The sequence below is a fragment of the Humulus lupulus genome, chromosome 7, assembly GCF_963169125.1.
Source record: "Humulus lupulus chromosome 7, drHumLupu1.1, whole genome shotgun sequence".
Lineage (NCBI taxonomy): Eukaryota > Viridiplantae > Streptophyta > Magnoliopsida > Rosales > Cannabaceae > Humulus > Humulus lupulus.
In genome coordinates, this window is record NC_084799.1 from 201,741,586 (window position 1) to 201,761,933 (window position 20,348).

The 20,348-nt window shown below is 47.1% G+C and overlaps 1 long non-coding RNA gene across 5 annotated transcripts; it reads left to right on the forward strand.

Annotated features, from left to right (window-relative positions):
• Positions 1-1,232: 1,232 nt before the first annotated feature.
• Positions 1,233-5,859, forward strand: LOC133789129 (uncharacterized). 5 transcript variants are annotated; one of them, XR_009873496.1, is made up of 7 exons: positions 1,233-1,431; positions 1,669-1,793; positions 1,905-2,325; positions 4,344-4,469; positions 4,755-4,862; positions 5,290-5,457; positions 5,537-5,859. It is a non-coding gene; the product is annotated as an uncharacterized LOC133789129 (long non-coding RNA). The 5 variants fall into 5 exon arrangements; XR_009873499.1 differs by lacking the exons at positions 5,290-5,457; positions 5,537-5,859 and having other exon boundaries at positions 1,905-1,970; positions 2,244-2,325; positions 4,755-5,103; XR_009873498.1 differs by lacking the exons at positions 5,290-5,457; positions 5,537-5,859 and having other exon boundaries at positions 4,719-5,103.
• Positions 5,860-20,348: the final 14,489 nt, after the last annotated feature.

The window sequence follows — 20,348 nt, forward strand, 5'->3', positions numbered from 1 at the left end:
TTATATTATATTAATAATACTTAAAACTTAAATCAAATAAAAACATTATATGTCTAATATTAAGATATGTTACTCATGCATGTTTCTTATTTTTTTGAAACTAAAAATAATTTATATAAAAAAAATTTAATATTGTAAAAAAAAGTTTACATGTTTAATAAGTGATATAATTTTTTTTTTTGAAAGTAATGAGTGACATAAATTAATTGTGTATTACACGTTTAATACGTCTAATAAAATAATGAAACTTTAGCAAAAAAAAAATTGAAATTGAAATACACAGCCACTTAGCCCCAAATGAAATTAACAAAAGAAGAAAAATCCCTAATCTTTTATTCTCTAGTCTCTACCAGTTGGCTTCTCTGGATCTCACTCAAACTCAGCCTCTCAATAGTTTTTCTCTCATGCTCATGCTCACCCGCTCGATCTATTCTCTCTCACACTCAGCCCCCTCGATCCGTTCTCTCACTTAGGCTCTGCAAGAACTCAGCCTCTACAAGAACTCAGCTCTCGTCTTTCTCTCCATAACGTCGAGCTGCTCTTCTTCCCACCCAGCCTCGACAAGAACCAGGCGACCCCGCCGATGCAAGAATCAGGCCACCATGGGGTAAACTAGGCAAACCTCCAATTGTTTATGAGGTAATTTTTTTTCAGATTCAATTTACTATGGAGAAAATACTTTAAATATAGTCAATATTTTTTTTTTGTTGGAATTATTTTTAATTAAGAGAATACACTCTGGTTCTTGTTGAATGGTTCTTGTTGATCGAGCGGGTGTACATAAAAGATTGAAGTGCTGGTTCTTGTTGAGTTTTAAAGAACTTGTTTGAAGAGTTGTTGTTCTTAATTCTTTTCTGTGCATACCAGCTGTTTGTTTCATTGTTTTTCCTAAGTTGGAGTGCATAAATGTTTATTATTGGTGTTAAGGTGTCATTATAGGATCTTGATATTGTGTAGGAATTATTTTTGGGTGTTCAAGGTGTCATTACAGCTGAGAGTTGTCTTGACAACACGAAGATTGATTTTTTTTCTTCTTTGTGTTGTTTAGATTGCTTTGGAACTGTTCATTTTCTGTGCTTAATTTGGGTATGAGATTGTGAAGTAGATATTTATTTCTTTTTTGGGTTTGTTAAATTTGGTTCAATTACTTTGGTTTGATGTGTTTTGTGTTTTGAGTTTTGAAGATTTAACATATAATTCAATAATAAAACGATAAAAATATGTGTTTTGAGTTCTGGAAGTTACGTGTTGCTAAAGGACAGCCTACACCTTCTGTAGCTTCTCAGAATTCTGTTAACAAGAATGTTCCACCGGCTTTAGAATGGAATCATTCTCCACCATCCACTTCTCAGCAACCCATTGGATCATCAAATACATTTGAAAGATCTGTTGCAGAGACAACATATGAAGTTACCCCACTGGACGATGAAGGTTCATCAAATTACTTTGTTTTTGTTTTAAGAGTTAAATTAATTTGACGCTTATAGTAGTAATATCAATTAAGTTTATTAGCAAATTTCTTTGCCATTTAATATGCATCATGAATTAACAACTTTTGATTGAATATGATCTGTTTTGGTGTTAATATATGATATTAATAATAGTAATGTTTTTTTGGAGGGGCATATATACCTTGGGTTCTTATTTGCTTTATATATCTTTTTTTAGGTGAAATCAAATCTGTTTATGTGAGAAACTTGCCACCTACTGTATCTCCTTTCGAAATTGAAGAGTAATTTAAAAATTTTGGTAAACTAAAGCAACCTGAGAGCGTGGTCATTAGGAGTCGCAAGGTCTGTGTCCTTGACCTTTACCATTTTTATATTTTTTAGGCTTGGGAGTCCTTTCCCGGTCCTGCTATACCACTGTGCATGTTTATAAGCTGAAATATTTGGTATGTGCAGGATGTTGGTGTTTGTTATGCATTTGTCAAGTTTGAAGACATTACCGGTGTTCAAAATGCAGTCCAGGTTTTCCTTACTATTATTATTTAATTTAAAACCCAATACTATGTGTTTGTTTATCAAACTTGAATGCTGATAAAATATTTATCATTTTCCTCCTTGATGAAGTCAGCTTCTATCTACTTAATGTTATTAGTTTTGGATGAATGCTAGCTGGCTTTGCTTATATTAACTCTATCTTCTGCCAAATTTGAAATTCACTCTCTTAAAATTATCTCTGTTGGTAATGGATCTTCTGACTGGATGTCAATTAATTAGGATTGTTCTTTACAACTGTAGGCAACAACTGTTCAGATTGCTGGACGACAAGTATACATTGAAGAGCGCAGACAAAATAGCAACATCCCATCTCGATTAGCAAGTACGTATATGTTAATTCTAATCCTTTTGGGTAATCTCAAGATATCTCTGAATGCAGTAGGTGTATCTACCACAGTATGAACCAGGCAGGGTTTGATGTTGACTTCATATGCTTTCTGTCACTTAAATCATTTTGGAAGAAATCTCTTAAATCAAAGGACAATGCTTATTGTTTTTTATTCCTACCAGAACTGCCTAGTACTTCACTTTTAGACATGGGCTATAGCTTTTAGCACTGTTAGCTGATCTTTATGATGTTATTCATGCTAAGACCTTGATGTATTTCATTTAGAGCACTGAAAACTAACATATGTGTTTAAAACATCATATTATGTAGGGTCATGAACTTGTGTGTCTGTATGTGTTATCACATTCATTAGTACCTCCTTATTGAGAATCCAACATGTGGATGATGCATAGATACATTGTTATTACTAATTTAAACTCGATTCACTAAATTCTTTTAGATAAATGTTTATTACGAAGTGGAGTTTATACGCATAGTATGCTGCTGCTGTTCTCAGAATCTTGTGATTATTTCTAGGTGCAAATTCTTTAGAATATTTGAATATGGCCAATAATTTGAAAACAAAATTTGCTTATTCTCTTAACCAAATTTTTGCTTACAACTTGCCATGGCTTCTTTCTCTTTTTCTCATACTCACTATTGCTGCCATATTTATAGATACATTTGTTATAGACGTGATAAGATTTTCTTCTTGTCTTTTTATGGTCCAAGCATATACAAGCACCTTCGTATTACAAAGATGCCTCACAAATTCTAATATTCTTGTCTTCAAACTTTTATTCTAGCTCACAGTTTCAGCTAATTTTGTGAAAATATGAAATTATCTAGATCAGGCCCTTTTTTCAATTATGGTGTGAAATCAATGTTAGGCATTTTTTAATAGATAATGTGCTTGTTTTTATTTATTTATCTCTTTTCTTTTCTGTATCAAAAGACATAACGAGAAAAATAAGAGGAAACAGAAACATGGAAAAATAGCAAAAAGTATAAGTGATCTCTAAATTAGAGGAACAACCTCATCAAATTTTGGTACATTGCTCGAATCTCATCCCCAATTAAATTGTTATTGTTTTCTTGCTTTCATTTCTTTCCCCACACCCCTAATGGAAAAGAGTTATCTAACCTTCTATCACTACTGGGTAACAAAAAGTTGGATGGGTAACTGATGATTAAAGACATGCCACAATCTCCTGAATGTGTCGTTTCTTTCAAGAGCATTGTCTTCTGAACTTTTATTTGCCTCTATATCAATTATAACTACATTGTATATGTATGGAAATGAATTTATTTGTATATACCCCATGTTTGTATATGCATGAATATCCTTTTGTAATGACATCTTTAAGAGACTAAAATTAGATTAGAAGTGAGTATCATATAATAAAGGGCAACTTTTGCAAAAGTGACAAACAAATATAAAATTAGACAATTAAAGAAAAAGGGAAAATATAAATAAGTAGGGAGAGTATCAACAAATATATATATATGAACTAACAAATCATGTAATCAGTTTTCACTATATGCGTTCGAAATTAAAATCCCATATTGTACTTCATTGGTGCTTTACAAATTTTATTATATTAAATGTTACTAAAATAGAAACAAGTCAGAAATAAAAATGAAGATGACAAAAACACTACTGTAAGTTTGAAAGGCATGGATTAGGAGGAAATAACCTTGCTCTTAATTAAGCAATCTTCTATGTTTCTCATTTGTCCTGTTTTGTATGCTAGTTTGTCCCTCATATTTGCTAGCTTGGGTAGAAGATTTACTGTATTACTTCAGACAAGGTGCCTTTTCTACAATGAATGTGCTCTTTTACATCCTTCTTTCAGTTTATGCCTTTTCTATGATGAATTTGCTCTTTTACATCCTTCTTTCAGTTTATTCATAGTTGGAATGAGAATGTATGGTCTACTCTAATTTATTATTTTTGGTTATACCATTTGTGCCTTTAAAGTGTTCTTAAATATTAGTACTTCAATTTACAGTTCATCGAAGAAGGTGTAGAGGAGAATAATACTGATACTGGTGAAGGAACTGGTGATGATGAATGCATCTCTATTATTAATGAACGAAACATAGAAAATGTAGGTTCTTTGCACTTGCAAGATCAGGTAAAGTTTTATTAAACCAGGGATTCTAGTATGATATTTATCGCTTCTTAAAACTAATGTCAAAGCTAGACATTTGATGGAAGAGTTCTGAAGAAATTTGGAACTCATTTTCCAACATAACTGTTGAAATAAAAAACAAAATTTTAGGAAATTGCAATTTTATTTATTTTCTTGATAAGAACTTGAATTTCATTGGTGAAATTGAGGAAGCATGTCCATCTTCATTTATTCTTTGTTTAATGGTGCTAGTGTTAGTTCAATATATTCAAATTGGGATACATCCAGGACGAGTGGACATTAGATTGTGCTGAGGCAGGGGAGCTAGAGGACAGAGCACATTATCGCCAGGCCGGTGAAAGCAGTGTACCTGAAACTTAAGATACAAATGACGAGGTCTCCCTTTGCTCTCTTAACCTTTATTTTTAAATCAACGTTTTTAGTAGAACAATTATGTGTGCTCTTTTCATTCTTTTTGAAACTGTTCGGAGCTGAGTTCTATTCTCGGTCTCAAGTATGCTGTTAAAGTTATTTCAATACTATTTAGGCTTAAGTGCTTGATGTAGATGAATATGGATATAATATTATCCTAGAAATTACTGTTATCTTTAGTTAGTATCTGATTTTATTTGAAGTTCTCAGAGTAAGTTTTGTTTTTAGTAATAATTGCCTGTCTATAGATTAATTTATCTTAAAGAATCTCCTCCAAATGATTTGAAGAACCTTATGAACAGGTAATACATTTGAAACTCATTTTAGAATATAATATGGTTTGATATGGAAATTAAAAATTAATATGCTCTTCATATTGGTGTATATATAGTGTCTCTTCACACATTAAGCGAAAGACCGAAAGGAATGAAAAAATTTCAAGTGGGAAATAGTCAATTGCCCTCGTCAAACATCGTCAGTAGAGTGCGGCTTTTATATCATAAGGATAATGAAAGACTATTGCTTGAATGAGATACACATGCGATGGCTAACTACTAATGTAAGTGTATTTATTATTATTGAACTACAATTCTATTAGATTTAATTTCTGACTTAGTTTTTTATTTTGTGTTTTGTAGTGTGGTGGGAAGAATACATATACACTAGGTGAAATTAATGAAACTCGAAATGAATGGGCAGCCAAGCTTCTTGAGCGGATGAGTCATAGCTAGAGTAATTTTTTAAATCTGAATTAAAAAATATACTAATTGCAGTATTTAGTTAGCACTTACATAGTTATTCTAAGTGTATATTTTGATTTTGTAATTTTTAAATTTGGAACATACTAAGTCCTATTGATTTAATCTGCCTATTGATTTTGTCTGAACTATGTTGTAGTTACAGAAATTATGAATGAATATAGTGGTTGAAAATAAAGAAATGAAAAAATTCTCATATTCTACATGGGACGTCGGTCTCCACAAACTGTCATTTTATGTATTGCATGGGACGATGCTTGCGCATAAATTGTCATCTCATGTACTGCAGGAGGAAGACGTTTGAGTAGGAACTGTTGTCTCATTTACTGCAGTGGATGACGCTTGCACAGAAATTGTCGTCTCATGTTCCACAAGAGACAACTTTTGTATAGGAACCATCGTCTCATGTACGACAGGAGATGACACTTTTATTTCAACCGTCGTTTCATGCTTTACATGGCATGACATTGCATGGGATGACGATATTAGAATCGACGTATGAGAGTCCATACGACGGTTTAAAACCATCGTCCCATGTCAATTTTGTAGTAGTGAATATTTAATTTTAATTGTGTTTCTTTAAATTCTTGCAGGGTCTCTTTAAGATTTTATCTATGTCTTGTTCAATCGAATCTAGTAAAGAAACAACGGTGAATGTGTTATTGTCTGGTCCCGAGTTCAAGCTTCTTAGTGGTGTTGCACGAGTACTACTACCTGGTAATCCTATTCAGGTGAGAAATTTCATATAATCATCAATTGTTTCTTGTTAGATTAAATGTTTTTGGTGCAAAACTTATCAAAATCCAACACTGTTGGTCCTATGAGCGAAGCTGGAAATAGCATGCATCTGAGCTCGTAGCCCACGTTACTTGCTCTCATAATAGTGTTAAACGTACTTAAGTGACTGTATGGGTCGAATTTCCCTTCAAATGGTGGGACATGAGGAATCTGAAACCCTTGAGAAAACGGAGTGCTGGAAATATGGGGAGCAAGTGGTTCGAGTTCCTCATCAGACTCTTCATCCCGGTCTCGACCTCGCTCATTCTGCAATAGCCTAAATGCTCTTTCTAGTTGATCAATTCTCTCCTGGACTGGATCCACGGGGGTTCTAACCTAAAATTGGTTATCGTTGATCACAATTCCAGGTTCGTGTCTTCGCATGGGATCCTTACGCCCATTTAGACGATCTCTCATGTCTGGGTTCGAGGAGTTACCGCTACCCCAATTCTGATTCAGGTGTTCTTGTAAGTCAGGGTGGTCCCTTTGGTTCCCCTTATTTTTGCATCCTCGGTCATACATACTGACCGATCTGGTGTCCTCTGAGCCTTCGCTGGCAAGGCTCGTTGCATGGTTGTTTTGAGATGGGTTCCTTTCAAGTTGTCTCGTCTCTATAGTGTGAGACCGAGACATTTGGCTGCTCGTAGGCTGGGTGCCTCTCCGGTCTCTAGCAGTTTCTCCATTCCCCTGCTTCCGTCCAGCCCGCCTGTCCCAATCACCCTGAGTCAGTTGTGTGTTTCTCCAAGGTGGTGAGGGATATCTTATCGGTGATGGAGGGTGTCATATGGGTGATGGTGGCTGCCATCCATTTCGGGGTCTGGAAGGTCCCGAGTTCGCCTATGCTGGCTCGGGAACGTTTTGCGTGTTACCAGGATTCTGAGTCCGAACTGCTGCGAGGGCTCGGTTATTCCCAGTTTCGGCTGGTAACTCAACAGTCAATTTCACCGGAACTCCAGCCCGGGTGTTTCTTCGGGGCCTCGAGGGAGCAAGCTGTTCTACCGGTAGCGGAGGTTGCTCCATTCTTCGAGTGGCAGCATTTTTGCGAGGTCGCCCACGAGACCTGTGGGGAGGAACATGAACATCCCGCGGAGGTGGGGGCTGAGCTGCCTGCGCCTGTGCCTCCGCATCCAATCTATCTAGCTCCTCGTTACGCTTCTTGGCCTCCGCCAACTGCTTTCTCAACTGACGGTTTTCGAGTACCACAATGGGGACATATCGCTCAGGGTTATAGTACATGTCCTCGTCGTCCCTGGGGGCCGGTGGTACAGGAGGTCCTCGAGAGTCAGAGGATCCACTTCTCTCCTCTGGGTCCGAATTCATCATCGACTGTTTCTCAGCGCGCCGCGGATAGCTAACTTCTTCAGGAATATTAGGATCATTCATGACCATAGCTGATTAGGGAGGCTTCTTCGAATGACTAGACTCAGATTCGTATTGCTTAATGCTCTCAATGAAAGCACCAAACTGTTGACGTCGTTTTTCGTCAACTTAAACCGTAGAGCAATTAAACAATGTGAACTATGGTGCGACTGAATAATATAGTGGAACAAGAAGGTTTTTACGTGGTTCAGCAGTTAAATCTTCCTAGTCCACGAGTCTATGTTATTAAGACTTGGAGTTTTCTGGAAATCCTTCAGAGATGAATTACCCAGAGTTTCTCTCAAGATATCAGATGATCGGTCCTTTACAAGTGGTCATTCCGTATCTATTTATAGAGAGGTCATAGAGTTCATTCACACATATTTCAGGAAGATACTTCTGCATATAAATTCCAGTAATTACATTAAATGCTATAACTCATATATACAAGGAAACGTCCCCTGAAGACCCGGAAACAGATAACAAACTTGTTAATATCCCTTTAATGTTGGGATGTTACAACGATAAATATTTTTAAACATACAGAATGCGTTACATCAGATGACTCATCGAACCTCCGAGGTCAGTAACCAGCATCGTGTCAGTCAAGGCTTACAGCCATGTTACGAACTGGCCATCTTATTCTAAGACCTGCTCGAAGCAGATAAATACCATCGAGGCTGTCACATTCGAGCCTGTACTTTTTAAGCTCGGACTACTCAATTCGAAGGCACTCGATAACGGATGTACCCCGATGCTATGCCTTTTCGATCCTAGAAAGAATCTCGAGGTTACATGTCTTCGAGGTTGCCATCTAATTTCGGAAATTTTACAACTAGACCACAAACATGTATTTTATATATCTCGAGCTCAAACTTGACGAGTCCAGCTTTCGAGGTCATAATTTTTGGTCTCAAAATCTGGGTGTAACAAAGGTAACTCATTACCCTTCATGATAATATATTATTTAACCTAGATCTAAAATAAATCGGAACCGTTCATTCCAATCAAATGATTCACGACTGCCAATATATCTCGTGGTAACAAAAATGTATTGTTCTGAGGCATATCAAGATTCAGTCTACGGTTCATATTTCGTCGACCAATTCTTCCTAATTTACATTTTTTTAATAATCAATTAAGTAACCGAATACCTTCCCCAAACCTAAAATAAACATACAATAAAGGTCTTAAATATATACAATAAATAAATAAATAATATTACAAAAAATCTTGGAAAATAATCTCAGAAAAATTTAATGTAAAATTAGTTATATAATATAATATAAATAAAAGTAAGTCAATTTTATAAAAATAACACTTAGAAAAAAGATTTGAAATATGGAGTAATGATACACACTCACTTAAATTGCTCAAATTTTTTTGACTTTATGATGTGTATTCAAATTTAGACATAAATATATACAAGATACAAGTAACATGCAATATGCACGTGTGCTTAGTTTTATTTATAGAATTTATTAATTATTTCTATTAAATTTATATTAATGTCATATAAATTTCAAATAAATATCCTATTTTAATTAAATAATTTATTTATTTTTGTTTAAGTTTATGTTTGTTCTTGTTATCCCCATTTCCTGGAAGGGCGTTGGGCCTTCGCCCTGGCCCACGGTCAGAGGTCCGACTCGGCGTATGGGCCTAGCCCAAGGTCCCTTGGTTTGAGTATCGCCCAAGGGAATTGGTACGGACCGGGGGCTCTAGACTGGGCCCATCTGGAGTGGTCCGGGACGTACCTCCGGGTTCGTCGTCACCTTAACGGTCCCGGAGATGTCCAGAGCATCCGGACTGTCGCGGCCTATGCGTCCCTATCCCGGCGTCTGGTATGGTCCGGGCCCGAGGTAAACAGAGCGGGCCAATGGTAAACGGACCTGGATCACCTCCTCCCTAGTTGAAGGGCCAGGCGTCCAGAATCCTGAAACCGCCTCATTTCGCGTGGGCATTGTCCCCCACTTTTCGTCTGCAGAAAAGGTCGCCTCGGGATTGCCCACTGGTGTGTCAGGACTGCGCAGCCAAGTACCCTGACCGGTCTTGTCTCCTGAATCAGCCTCGTGACTCGAAGTGGTCGGAGCCAAAGCGCCGTTTTGTCGGGCGAAGGCTTGTGTCACAGGTCAACTAATTGGGCCTTAGCTGGTTTGAATTTTGTGTATTGTATACCTTTTTATATTGGGCCCCCACCAGGAAGGCCCCTTGTGTACGTTCCTCTGATGGGCCTGGGTCAGATCCGGCCCAGACCCCTTGTCCCCCTCCGCTTATAAATATAAGCTGTAGAACAACGAGAAAAAGTGGAGGAGGCAGAAACTCTGTTCAGATATAATTAGAAAACTCCGTTGTAAAAGCTTCTTCTAGCTCTAATATATGGACTCGTGGACTAAGGCTAGTTAACGCCCCAACCACGTAAAAACCCCGTGTCGATCTTCCATTTTCATTATCATTACTAGTAAATATCGTTCATTAATATAGTTGCCGAAAATCTCGGTTAACAGTTTGGTGCTTTCATTGAGAGTAGAAGGAAGCTAGCGCCAACATCAGGCCTTTTACTGCGATGGTGAACACGCGTCACACCACCTTCGACCCTACCAACCCAGAGCAAGGTAATGGAGACCCACTGCCTTCTCAGCACATTCCTCAAGACCTGCCTGAAGACGTGCCCCCTCAGACATCTCACCAAGATGAGTCGCAAGACTACGAGGGTGAGGCAGAGTACGAAGTAGAAAACGAAGAAGAGTACTACGAGGAGGAGAACGAGGGGGAGTATCACGATGAAGCCGCGGACCCCGGGGTCCCTCGCGACGATCAGCAAGACTCGGAGGTGACTAGACTGAGGCAGCAAATCCTGGATCAGGAAGCCAGGATGGCTGAGTAGGCGGAGGCGCACCGCTGGGTGCAAGAGTCCCTGCGAGCCCTGCAAGCACTGATGGCCACGCAGGGTCCGGCAGCCAACCCCACAGCTGGCCCGCAACCAGAGACGCAACAACCCGCTCCCCAAGCGCAAGCCGGGGGCCCCAGGGGTGCCAGCCCGATCCGTCCCCCAGAGCCTTTTCCCGACACGGCTCCGAAAGTCCTGGACAAGGAGCGACAGACGACCCGGAAAAAGACCACCCCCATCGATAAAGCCAGGGCACGTTCACGGCCGTTACCTAGGAAAGAGAAGGTGCGCCCTGTCCCAGGACGAGGCCGCCCAATCGATCCGCAGGGAGAACGGCCGCGGAACGATCAGCCCCGGCACGCCCTAGGGGCGAACGGGCGGGAAAGGTCTTTGCACCCAAGTGCCTCGGTCAACAAGAACCGCCGGGACCAGTCTCGCCACGAGGATCGCCACGCTCTTAGCTCAGGAGATGACACTTCCCGGGTAGATCTACGTGACGGACTGAATGCCCGGAAAGAGCAGGCCCGCAAGGAAAAAATCCTTCCTCGAGACGGCGACCTCAGGAACGACATCAATGACAGGAGGGACGAGAGAAGCCCCCTGGATGATAACACGGCCAAGAGGCTCATGGAGCAAATGGCCGCATTAAAAAAGGTCACTGACCACTTGGTCCGCAAGCAGGAAGGCGCGGACACTGACTCTGACGAAGAGGATAAAGAGCCATGCGCGAGGCACATCCTGGACGCCGTACTGCCCAAGGGGTTCAAGATGCCAAGCCTCACCGCCTACACTGGAAGAACGGATCCTAGGGATCATCTGTCCCGGTACAACCGACTCATGACCGTGGCCCACGTCAGCGACGACAGCAAATGCCTCTGCTTCTCCATCACGTTGGGCGGTCCCGCCGAAGAGTGGTGGAAAAGGCTTAAACCGGGGTCCATCCAAACATGGTCCGGGCTACAGTCGGCGTTCCGGAAGCAATTCGTGGCCGCCATGAGGATGGACATGCAAATCAGCGCCCTCGCCAATATTAAGCAACTACCAGCGGAGACGTTGAGAGCCTATATCCAGCGCTTCACTAAAGAAGCCTCCAAGACCAAGGTCGATGACGGACAGCGCCTGGTGGCACTGCAGTCTGGGATCTGGGCCGGGTCCCCACTCTGGGACGACATGCAGCGCAGTAAAGCCACCACTCTGGAAGAATTCATCAGGAGAGCCCAAGGGTTCATCAACTGGGAGGAGGCTCAGATCCAGGCCTTCGGATGGCCGCCGGCTCCTCACCCCATCCCTCAGACGATTCCGAGTGGTGTGGGGCAGTTCCCTGCGCAGGCCTATGCAACGCTCCCCATAGTCCCGGGGACGGCTATCGCGCCCGGTACCAGTTACACGCCTACGGTATACGGCCCTGCTGCTTCGGAATATGCCCCGGCCCAATCAACGCATTTCTCTGGTTATGGCGTTGCGCCAGCAGGGCACAGTATGGCCCCCATCGTAGCCCAGCAATCGCAGACCGGAGTAACCGAGGCAAGCGTGAATCCCTCCCGGGGGAAGCGGTCCGGCAAAGGCCAGAACCGGCCAGAGCTGGCCAAAAAAGGGAAGAAGGGATACGAGCCCCAATATTCAGAATACACCAACTTGGTGGACACCCGGGAAAACATCTACCTGGCTACGGAAAGAGCAGTCCACTACCGGAAGCCTAGCCCCATGTTTAAGGGGGGAAGGAATCCCAGAGATACCAGCAAACGGTGCGCCTATCACAAAGATGTGGGTCACACCACCGATGAGTGTCGGCAGCTCAAAGACGAGATTGAGAACCTCATCAAGCTGGGGCACCTCCATCAGTGGGTAAGAATGCCCGTGGGCGTCCCGGGCGTGTCAGCGATCCCCGGACAATCCACGACGCCGGTGCCGACCCGTGCATACCTGCCCCAGGGGGGGTATACACTAGGACCCTCAGCGCAGGCCCCTCAGGGGACCATCACCGCGCAGGCCCCCGACCCTGGAATGCCCTATCCTACCGGAGCAGCGCCCCCTCGAGTGGACGGGCACGTGGCGACCATATCGGGCGGACCCCACCTAGGAGGACCTTCGAAGAATGACCAAAAGTGCTATCTGAGCGAGCTGGACCACGACCAAGAGGTTTGCGCCCTTGTCCAGGTCCCGGCTCAGTGCCCTAAACTGATGAACCTCCCCATCACGTTCACGGAGGACGACGCCCGCAACGTCCATTTCCCGCACCACGACCCGCTGGTCGTAGATGCCCAAATTGCCAACAAGCTGGTGTCCCGCGTGTTGGTGGACGACGGAATCTCCGTCAACTTGCTGTTCAAGCCTGCCTTTGCCGCCATTGGCTTGATGGAGGCTGATTTGGCGTCCTGCCCGACCCAAATCTACGGCTTCAACGGTGACGCGCTTCTCCCCATGGGAAAGGTCCAGCTGCAGGAGGGGTAAAATATGCCATTGTGGCGGTAGACTATTTCACGAAATGGGTCGAGGCGGAGCCCATGAATACGATCACGTCCAAGAAGGCCCTAGATTTCGTCGTCAACAACATAGTGTGTCGATATGGCCTCCCCCACAAAATCGTGTCCGACAACGGGAAGCAATTTGACAGCTTCCACTTCACGGATTTTTGCGAAAGACACGGTATAGTGAAGAGTTTCTCGGCAGTCGCCAGACCGCAAGCGAACGGGCAGGCCAAAGCCGTGAACAAAATCCTAAAAGGGACGCTGAAGAAAAAGCTCCAGGCATGTAAGAGCAAATGGCCCGAGGAACTCCCACGCGTATTGTGGGCCTACCGGACGACCGAAAGGACGTCAACCGGGCACACCCCCTACTCAATGGTTTATGGATGCGAAGCCGTCATCCCAATTGAAACGACCGTCCCGTCCCATCGACGCGACACGTACGATCCTTCCCAGAACCACGCCTTGCTCCAGGAATCGCTGGATCTTATCGAGGAGGTCCGGGAGGAATCGCAAGTGCAGTTGAAGATGTACCAGGGCAAGATCGCGCGGCATTTCAACTCCAAAGTCAAGAACCGCAAGTTCGAAACCGGCGATCTAGTCCTACGGAGGGTCTTCCCTGCCACTCAGGATCTGGGAGTAGGGGTTCTGGGCCCTAATTGGGAAGGGCCGTATGAGATCCAGCACGAGGTCTGCCCCGGAACGTACCGCTTGAAGCGGCTCGATGGTTCCGAGGTTCCGCGAGCCTGGAATGCGGAGCATCTCCGCAAATACTACCAGTAGTCCTAGGACTTGTCCCAGTTTAGTATTTACGTTGTAAGCAATGTACGCCTCAAGGCTAATTCCCTTTTGAACAATGAAAACGACGTGTGTAAAACGTCATAAAGGACTATCGTCACCAAAGAAATGTACGCCTCAGGGCGAATTCCTTTCGAATTTCTTTCCCAAGTGACCCCAGACCCGTCTCCGCTCACTTGCAGAGGGTATCATCCCAGGCACATTCGAAAAAGAGGACCGAGCCCAAGGTTGGTCCCACCCCGGATGAACGATGTCCGGGGGTATATAATAAAAGGGACCAAGCCCAAGGCTCGTCCCACCCCGGACGAACGATGTCCGGGGGTATATAATGAAAGGGACCAAGCCCAAGGCTCGTCCCACCCCGGACGAACGATGTCCGGGGGTATATAATAAAAGGGACCAAGCACAAGGCTCGTCCCACCCCGGACGAACGATGTCCGGGGGTATATAATAAAAGGGACCAGGCCCAAGGCTCTTCCCACCCCGGACGAACGATGTCCGGGGGTATATAATAAAAGGGACCAGGCCTAAGGCTCGTCCCGCCCCGGACGAAACGATGTCCGGGGGTATATAATAAAAGGGACCAAGCCCAAGGCTCGTCCCGCCCCGGACGAAACGACGTCCGGGAATATTAAAAAAGAGGACCGAGCCCAAGGCCGGTCCCACCCCGGACGAACGATGTCCGGGGGTATATAATAAAAGGGACCAAGCCCAAGGCTCGTCCCACCCCGGACGAATGATGTCCGGGGGTATATAATAAAAGGGACCAAGCCCAAGGCTCGTCCCACCCTGGACGAACGATGTCCGGGGGTATATAATAAAAGGGACCAAGCCCAAGGCTCATCCCACCCCGGACGAACGATGTCCGGGGGTATATAATAAAAGGGACCAAGCCCAAGGCTCGTCCCACCCCGGATGAACGATGTCCGGGGGTATATAATAAAAGGGACCAAGCCCAAGGCTCGTCCGGCCCCGGACGAAACGACGTCCGGGAATATTAAAAAAGAGGACCGAGCCCAAGGCTCGTCCCACCCCGGAAGAACGATGTCCGGGGGTATATAATAAAAGGGACCAAGCCCAAGGCTCGTCCCACCCCGGACGAACGATGTCTGGGGGTATATAATAAAAGGGACCAAGCCCAAGGCTCGTCCCACCCCGGACGAACGATTTCCGGGGGTATATAATAAAAGGGACCAAGCCCAAGGCTCGTCCCGCCCCGGACGAAACGATGTCCGGGGGTATATAATAAAAGGGACCAAGCCCAAGGCTCATCCCGCCCCGGACGAAACGACGTCCGGGAATATTAAAAAAGAGGACCGAGCCCAAGGCCGGTCCCACCCCGGACGAACGATGTCCGGGGGTATATAATAAAAGGGACCAAGCCCAAGGCTCGTCCCGCCCCGGACGAAACGATGTCCGGGGGTATATAATAAAAGGGACCAAGCCCAAGGCTCGTCCCGCCCCGGACGAAACGACGTCCGGGGATATTAAAAAAGAGGACCGAGCCCAAGGCTCGTCCCACCCGGACGATGTCCGGGGGTATATTAAAAAAGGGACCAAGCCCAAGGCTCGTCCCGCCCCGGACGAAACAATGTCCGGGGGTATATAATAAAAGGGACCAAGCCCAAGGCTCGTCCCGCCCCGGACGAAACGACGTCCGGGGATATTAACAAAGGGGACCAAGCCCAAGGCTCGTCCCGCCCCGGACGAAACGACGTCCGGGGATATTAACAAAGGGGACCAAGCCCAAGGCTCGTCCCGCCCCGGACGAACGAGGTCCACGCCAAGGCTAGAAACTTGGAAAATTTAGTTGGGCCTGGCCCCGGCCGTTGGAACCAGGACTAGAACCCCCTGCAATCAGTTAGTCGCGGTAACAAATCGAAATCTCCACGGAACAATGGAAGGAAGTTTTCTTAAAAGACAAAAGAAAATAGCAAGGTTTTAAGTTTAATTACAAGCCAAAAACAGCAACAAAAGTACAAGGCCAAGGCACGGGCCTACAACGCATCCGCCCGGAGGTCCGCATCCTCCCTCTCCTTGGCCTCGTATTCGGCACGCTTCGATTGCGGGTCAGGGAAGACGAGGAGGTTCATGTTCTTATCCTTGCACCAGGCCATATAGATGGCCTCGTCAAAGGTAACATCCACCAAGTTATCGGCCTCCTCCTTCTCCTGGCGGGTCGTCTCATGCGCCGCCTTCTCCTGAAGCAGGGAGTCGCCCAATTCGCAGACTCGGGCTTTCAGGGCCCGGATCTCCTCCTTGTCCAGGACGGACTGTGCCGCGGCCGTCTCCAAGAGCGTCGCCCTTTCATCAGCGACTCTTGTCTTCCGGGACAGCTCCTCTTCCATCCCAGCCTTGGCGCGGCCAATCTCCTCGCGCTCCGCCTTCAACCGGGCCACTTCTTCCTGGAGATGGGCCGTTTCCCGGCTCAAGGTCTCCTTGACGGCCTCCCTCTGGTTCACGGCCGCCTCCAGCTCCAGCTTGGCCGTCTCCATCTTTATGGCAAGCTTGGCTACTAGGTCGGCACTCCTTTGGGACAGTAAGTCAACCTGGAACAAAGAAAATTTAGAAAATAAAACCAACAAATGACGGAAGGAATATAAGTGAAGCAAACAGTACCGCGGTGGCCTGGTGGCGGAGAGCCTGAGAGATGAACAGCACGTCCGGGTTAGCTATCGTGGCGTACCTCTTCAGCTGAAGGTTGGACATAGAGCTCCCAACCTAATCCAGCAAGTCAGCAGCCATGGGGGCGATGTCTTGGCCCAGCTTGGGGCGGAAGCCCGCCTCGGCGGCTAGCCGGTCCACGATCGGCTGGGGAGCGCTGAACTCGACAGGACGGTCCGAGAACTCGACCTGACGACGGATTGTCAGAGCCTTGTAAGCGTCGTCCCTCCAGCACCGGCCATTTTCCCAGGTCCGGTTGATCTGCCGGGACTGTTCGTCCCGCAGGGCAATCTCCCCCTCCTCGAGAAGAGTTGGGCGGAGGGGAAGGACTGGCGGAGCAGGGATCTCCTTCGTGGTTAGCCGACTCTCCCCATGCGACTCCTCAGCTGTTTCTGACAGTGTTGTCCGGGGCCTCTTCCCGCGTTCGCCTTCCCGGGCATCGTCTTCCGGGCCCCTCTTTCCTGAGCTCCGGCTTACGGCGTCGCCCGCCTCCAAGTCAATCACCGGGGGCCGGTCCGAAGGGACGTCTGCGGCCGGCTCCACGGCCTGGAAGGGGACCACTGCCAGAGCCTCGCCGGGACAGGGCACTGACCCGGGCGTTTCACTGGTGGGGAGGGTCTCTGGGCTGGCCACGACGTTTGATCTCCTGGCCGCCTTCTTGGCCGACCTTTCCTTTATGAGCCTCCTCATCTCGCTGGCCGAGTTGAACATATCAGAATCCTCTGCAAAAGTACAGGAGAAAGGAGTTAGTATAATAAGCCAGACAGGAAAACACAGCAGTAAAAAAGAATAGCCCGGGACGAACCCTCATCTAAGCCTCGGGCGAGACTCATTTCCCTTAAAGCGAATGAGTGTATCCGGTCTCCTACGTCATCCGGGGTTAGAAACCCCCCATACTGGAGGAACCCGGACAGGAACATTAGGGCCCCTGATCCTACAGGGACGGGAGATGAAGGCCTCATCTCCCCATCAGCCCCAAACGCGGGGTCCGACGGCTCTAGCCTATCCCTAGCTAAGTCCCCGACTTGGGGAGCATAAGTTAAGATTAAAGGGGAGTTACCTCGCCGCGATACACTAGCCCCGGGAGTCCCGACGTTTGGTAGGGCATCTTCGAAAAGCTCCTCCAGCTCTTCCGAGTTGGCCTCTTCCGCCGGAAGCTGATTCTTCTTACGCTGGGCCGCCGTGGCCCGCGCCGCTCTCACCACCTCGGCGATGTGGTCGAGGGCCAACTGCTCCCGGACCTCGTTATCCTTCTCGCACGGGATGCCCCAGAAACTCGGGACGACGATGGTCTGAGTGGCCGCCAGCAACCCTATCAGCTGGAGGTTTTTATCATTGACATAGCCCCCAACGTCCAGCTCCTCCGCGGTCAGCTTGGCATAGAACCTCCTCCTTTCCAGGAGAAACTTGGTAAGGGGGGTTTGAATGAAGGGACCTGCGGCCAGGAAGATACGATAAGAGGTGGAAGCAAAAGATGAGTAAAAGAGAGGGTCCGGGGGAGTACTTACCCACTCGCTGGAAGTCTAGCAGCAGCGTGGGATTCTTGTCAATAAGGAACCTGGATGTCATGAACCAGTAATGCCTGACATCCGGAGGGTGCTTCCAGGTGCTCGTAGAAGCAGGGTAGCCACTCCGCGGCTGCAGCCTGTAAAAGCCGTCCAAGCTCTTAATTTTAACGTTGACTTGCGGCACCAACTTGTAGAAGTACAAGACTTCCGCCGGAGTGGGCTCCGCGATCTCCTTCGCGACACAAAACACCTTCCACCCAGCGAGCAGACGGTACGCTTGCGGCAGCAGTTGGAAAGGTGCGATCCCCACGTATGTCAGGAACCGCACGAAGTAGTCATGAAGCGGGAGCGTGGCTCCCGCGCTAATATTTCCGGCGCTCCAAGCCCCGAATCCATCCACGGACGTATGCGCCCGTTCCTCTAGCCTAGCCATGCGATTGTGGAAGAGGCCCGGAGTCGATTCGATACCCAGCTTCGCCTCCAGGAGCAGCATCATCCGGTAGTTCCGGAACGAGTTGGCCGTTACGTCCATTTCCCACCTGTTGCCTGTGGGCGTCTTGGATCCGGGAGAAACTACAGGGGCCCTATTGACCTCGTCTTCTGAATGGAGTGTAACGCCCGTGGCCATGATTGACTATCTGGGAACAGAGAAAGAAAGACCAAGTAGTCAGTACCTAAACCCAAAAAAGTCGGTCGAGGTACAGGGAGTCTCCTAAGGACTGCTTGGAGTCCCGTCGGACCAGGCCCGGGACCCCGAAAATCCCCGGGACCCTGATCGGGAGGGGAGGCTGCTAAGGTCCACCCCTTGTCCGGGAAGCACCCGAACCAGGTAGCCTCCCTAACAAATTCTAAAGCACAGGGCCTAGGTGCATGCATCTTGAGAGCATAAGGTCACAAAGTTGGTAATGGAATTAGAAAAGACTTACTGAGTGGTGGCGACCGCTGAGGCTGGTGGCTGTCCGACCGTAAGGATGGCAGAACTTCGTTCTTGAAGTGGCACAGCCGATGCAGTAATTTGTCGACGGGACAAACCCAAGAAACGCCGTCAGGTTGAGGAACAATGGTTGAGGTTCTGGGGAACAGGCGGTGGCGCAGAACTAGCAATCGGCAGAGTAGTTCGTCGGCGAGGTCGGACATGCAAAGCTCTAACAAGCGTCTGGGTTTTTTTTTCTTAAGATGGTTCGAAAATGGAAAAGTGCCAAATGTTGTTCTCTGGGAGTCTTTATATCGGCCCCCAAATTCGGGCCCACGATCCAACGGTCAGGTGCCTCTTCATCCGACGATCAAGAATCGCGCAGGGGGCATTTATGAGTCCTTTTGGTCTGGATCCTCGACGACTCAAATCCGACGGCCCAGGAGTGGCGAATGCTAAAGGACGCCCCATCCTACGGTCCACCTCGTTCTAGGGACATTAATGATGACTCCCCCCCGTGTAGATGTTACGCCTCGGGACATGCGCTGACCCCTAGTCTAGGCCTAGCGGTCTCTGGGAGGCCTAGGCGACTCTTCGAGGCCCTTGCAACAATCACATGGCGACACGTGTGTCGTTTTTCTTAAAGCGGGCCAAGGGTAAACGTCCCCGGATCACGGTGAACGATCCGGGCTGAGCAATCTGCCACTGCCACGGCCCTTCGGCCAAGCCTTCTAGCTTGGGCAAGAACTGGGGAGACAACTTGGCGAGCGCCGCGAGGGTGATGCAACCCTCCTCCCGGCAAGCCCGGATGAAGGCTTGGGGGGTAAGTGTTATCCCCATTTCCTGGAAGGGCGTTGGGCCTTCGCCCTGGCCCACGGTCAGAGGTCCGACTCGGCGTATGGGCCTAGCCCAAGGTCCCTTGGTTTGAGTATCGCCCAAGGGAATTGGTACGGACCGGGGGCTCTAGACTGGGCCCATCTGGAGTGGTCCGGGACGTACCTCCAGGTTCGTCGTCACCTTAACGGTCCCGGAGATGTCCAGAGCTTCCAGACTGTCGCGGCCTATGCGTCCCTATCCCGGCGCCTGGTATGGTCCGGGCCCGAGGTAAACAGAGCGGGCCAATGGTAAACGGACCTGGATCACCTCCTCCCTAGTTGAAGGGCCAGGCGTCCAGAATCCTGAAACCTCCTCATTTCGCGTGGGCATTGTCCCCCACTTTTCGCCTGCAGAAAAGGTCGCCTCGGGATTGCCCACTGGTGTGTCAGGACTGCGCAGCCAAGTACCCTGACCGGTCATGTCTCCTGAATCAGCCTCGTGA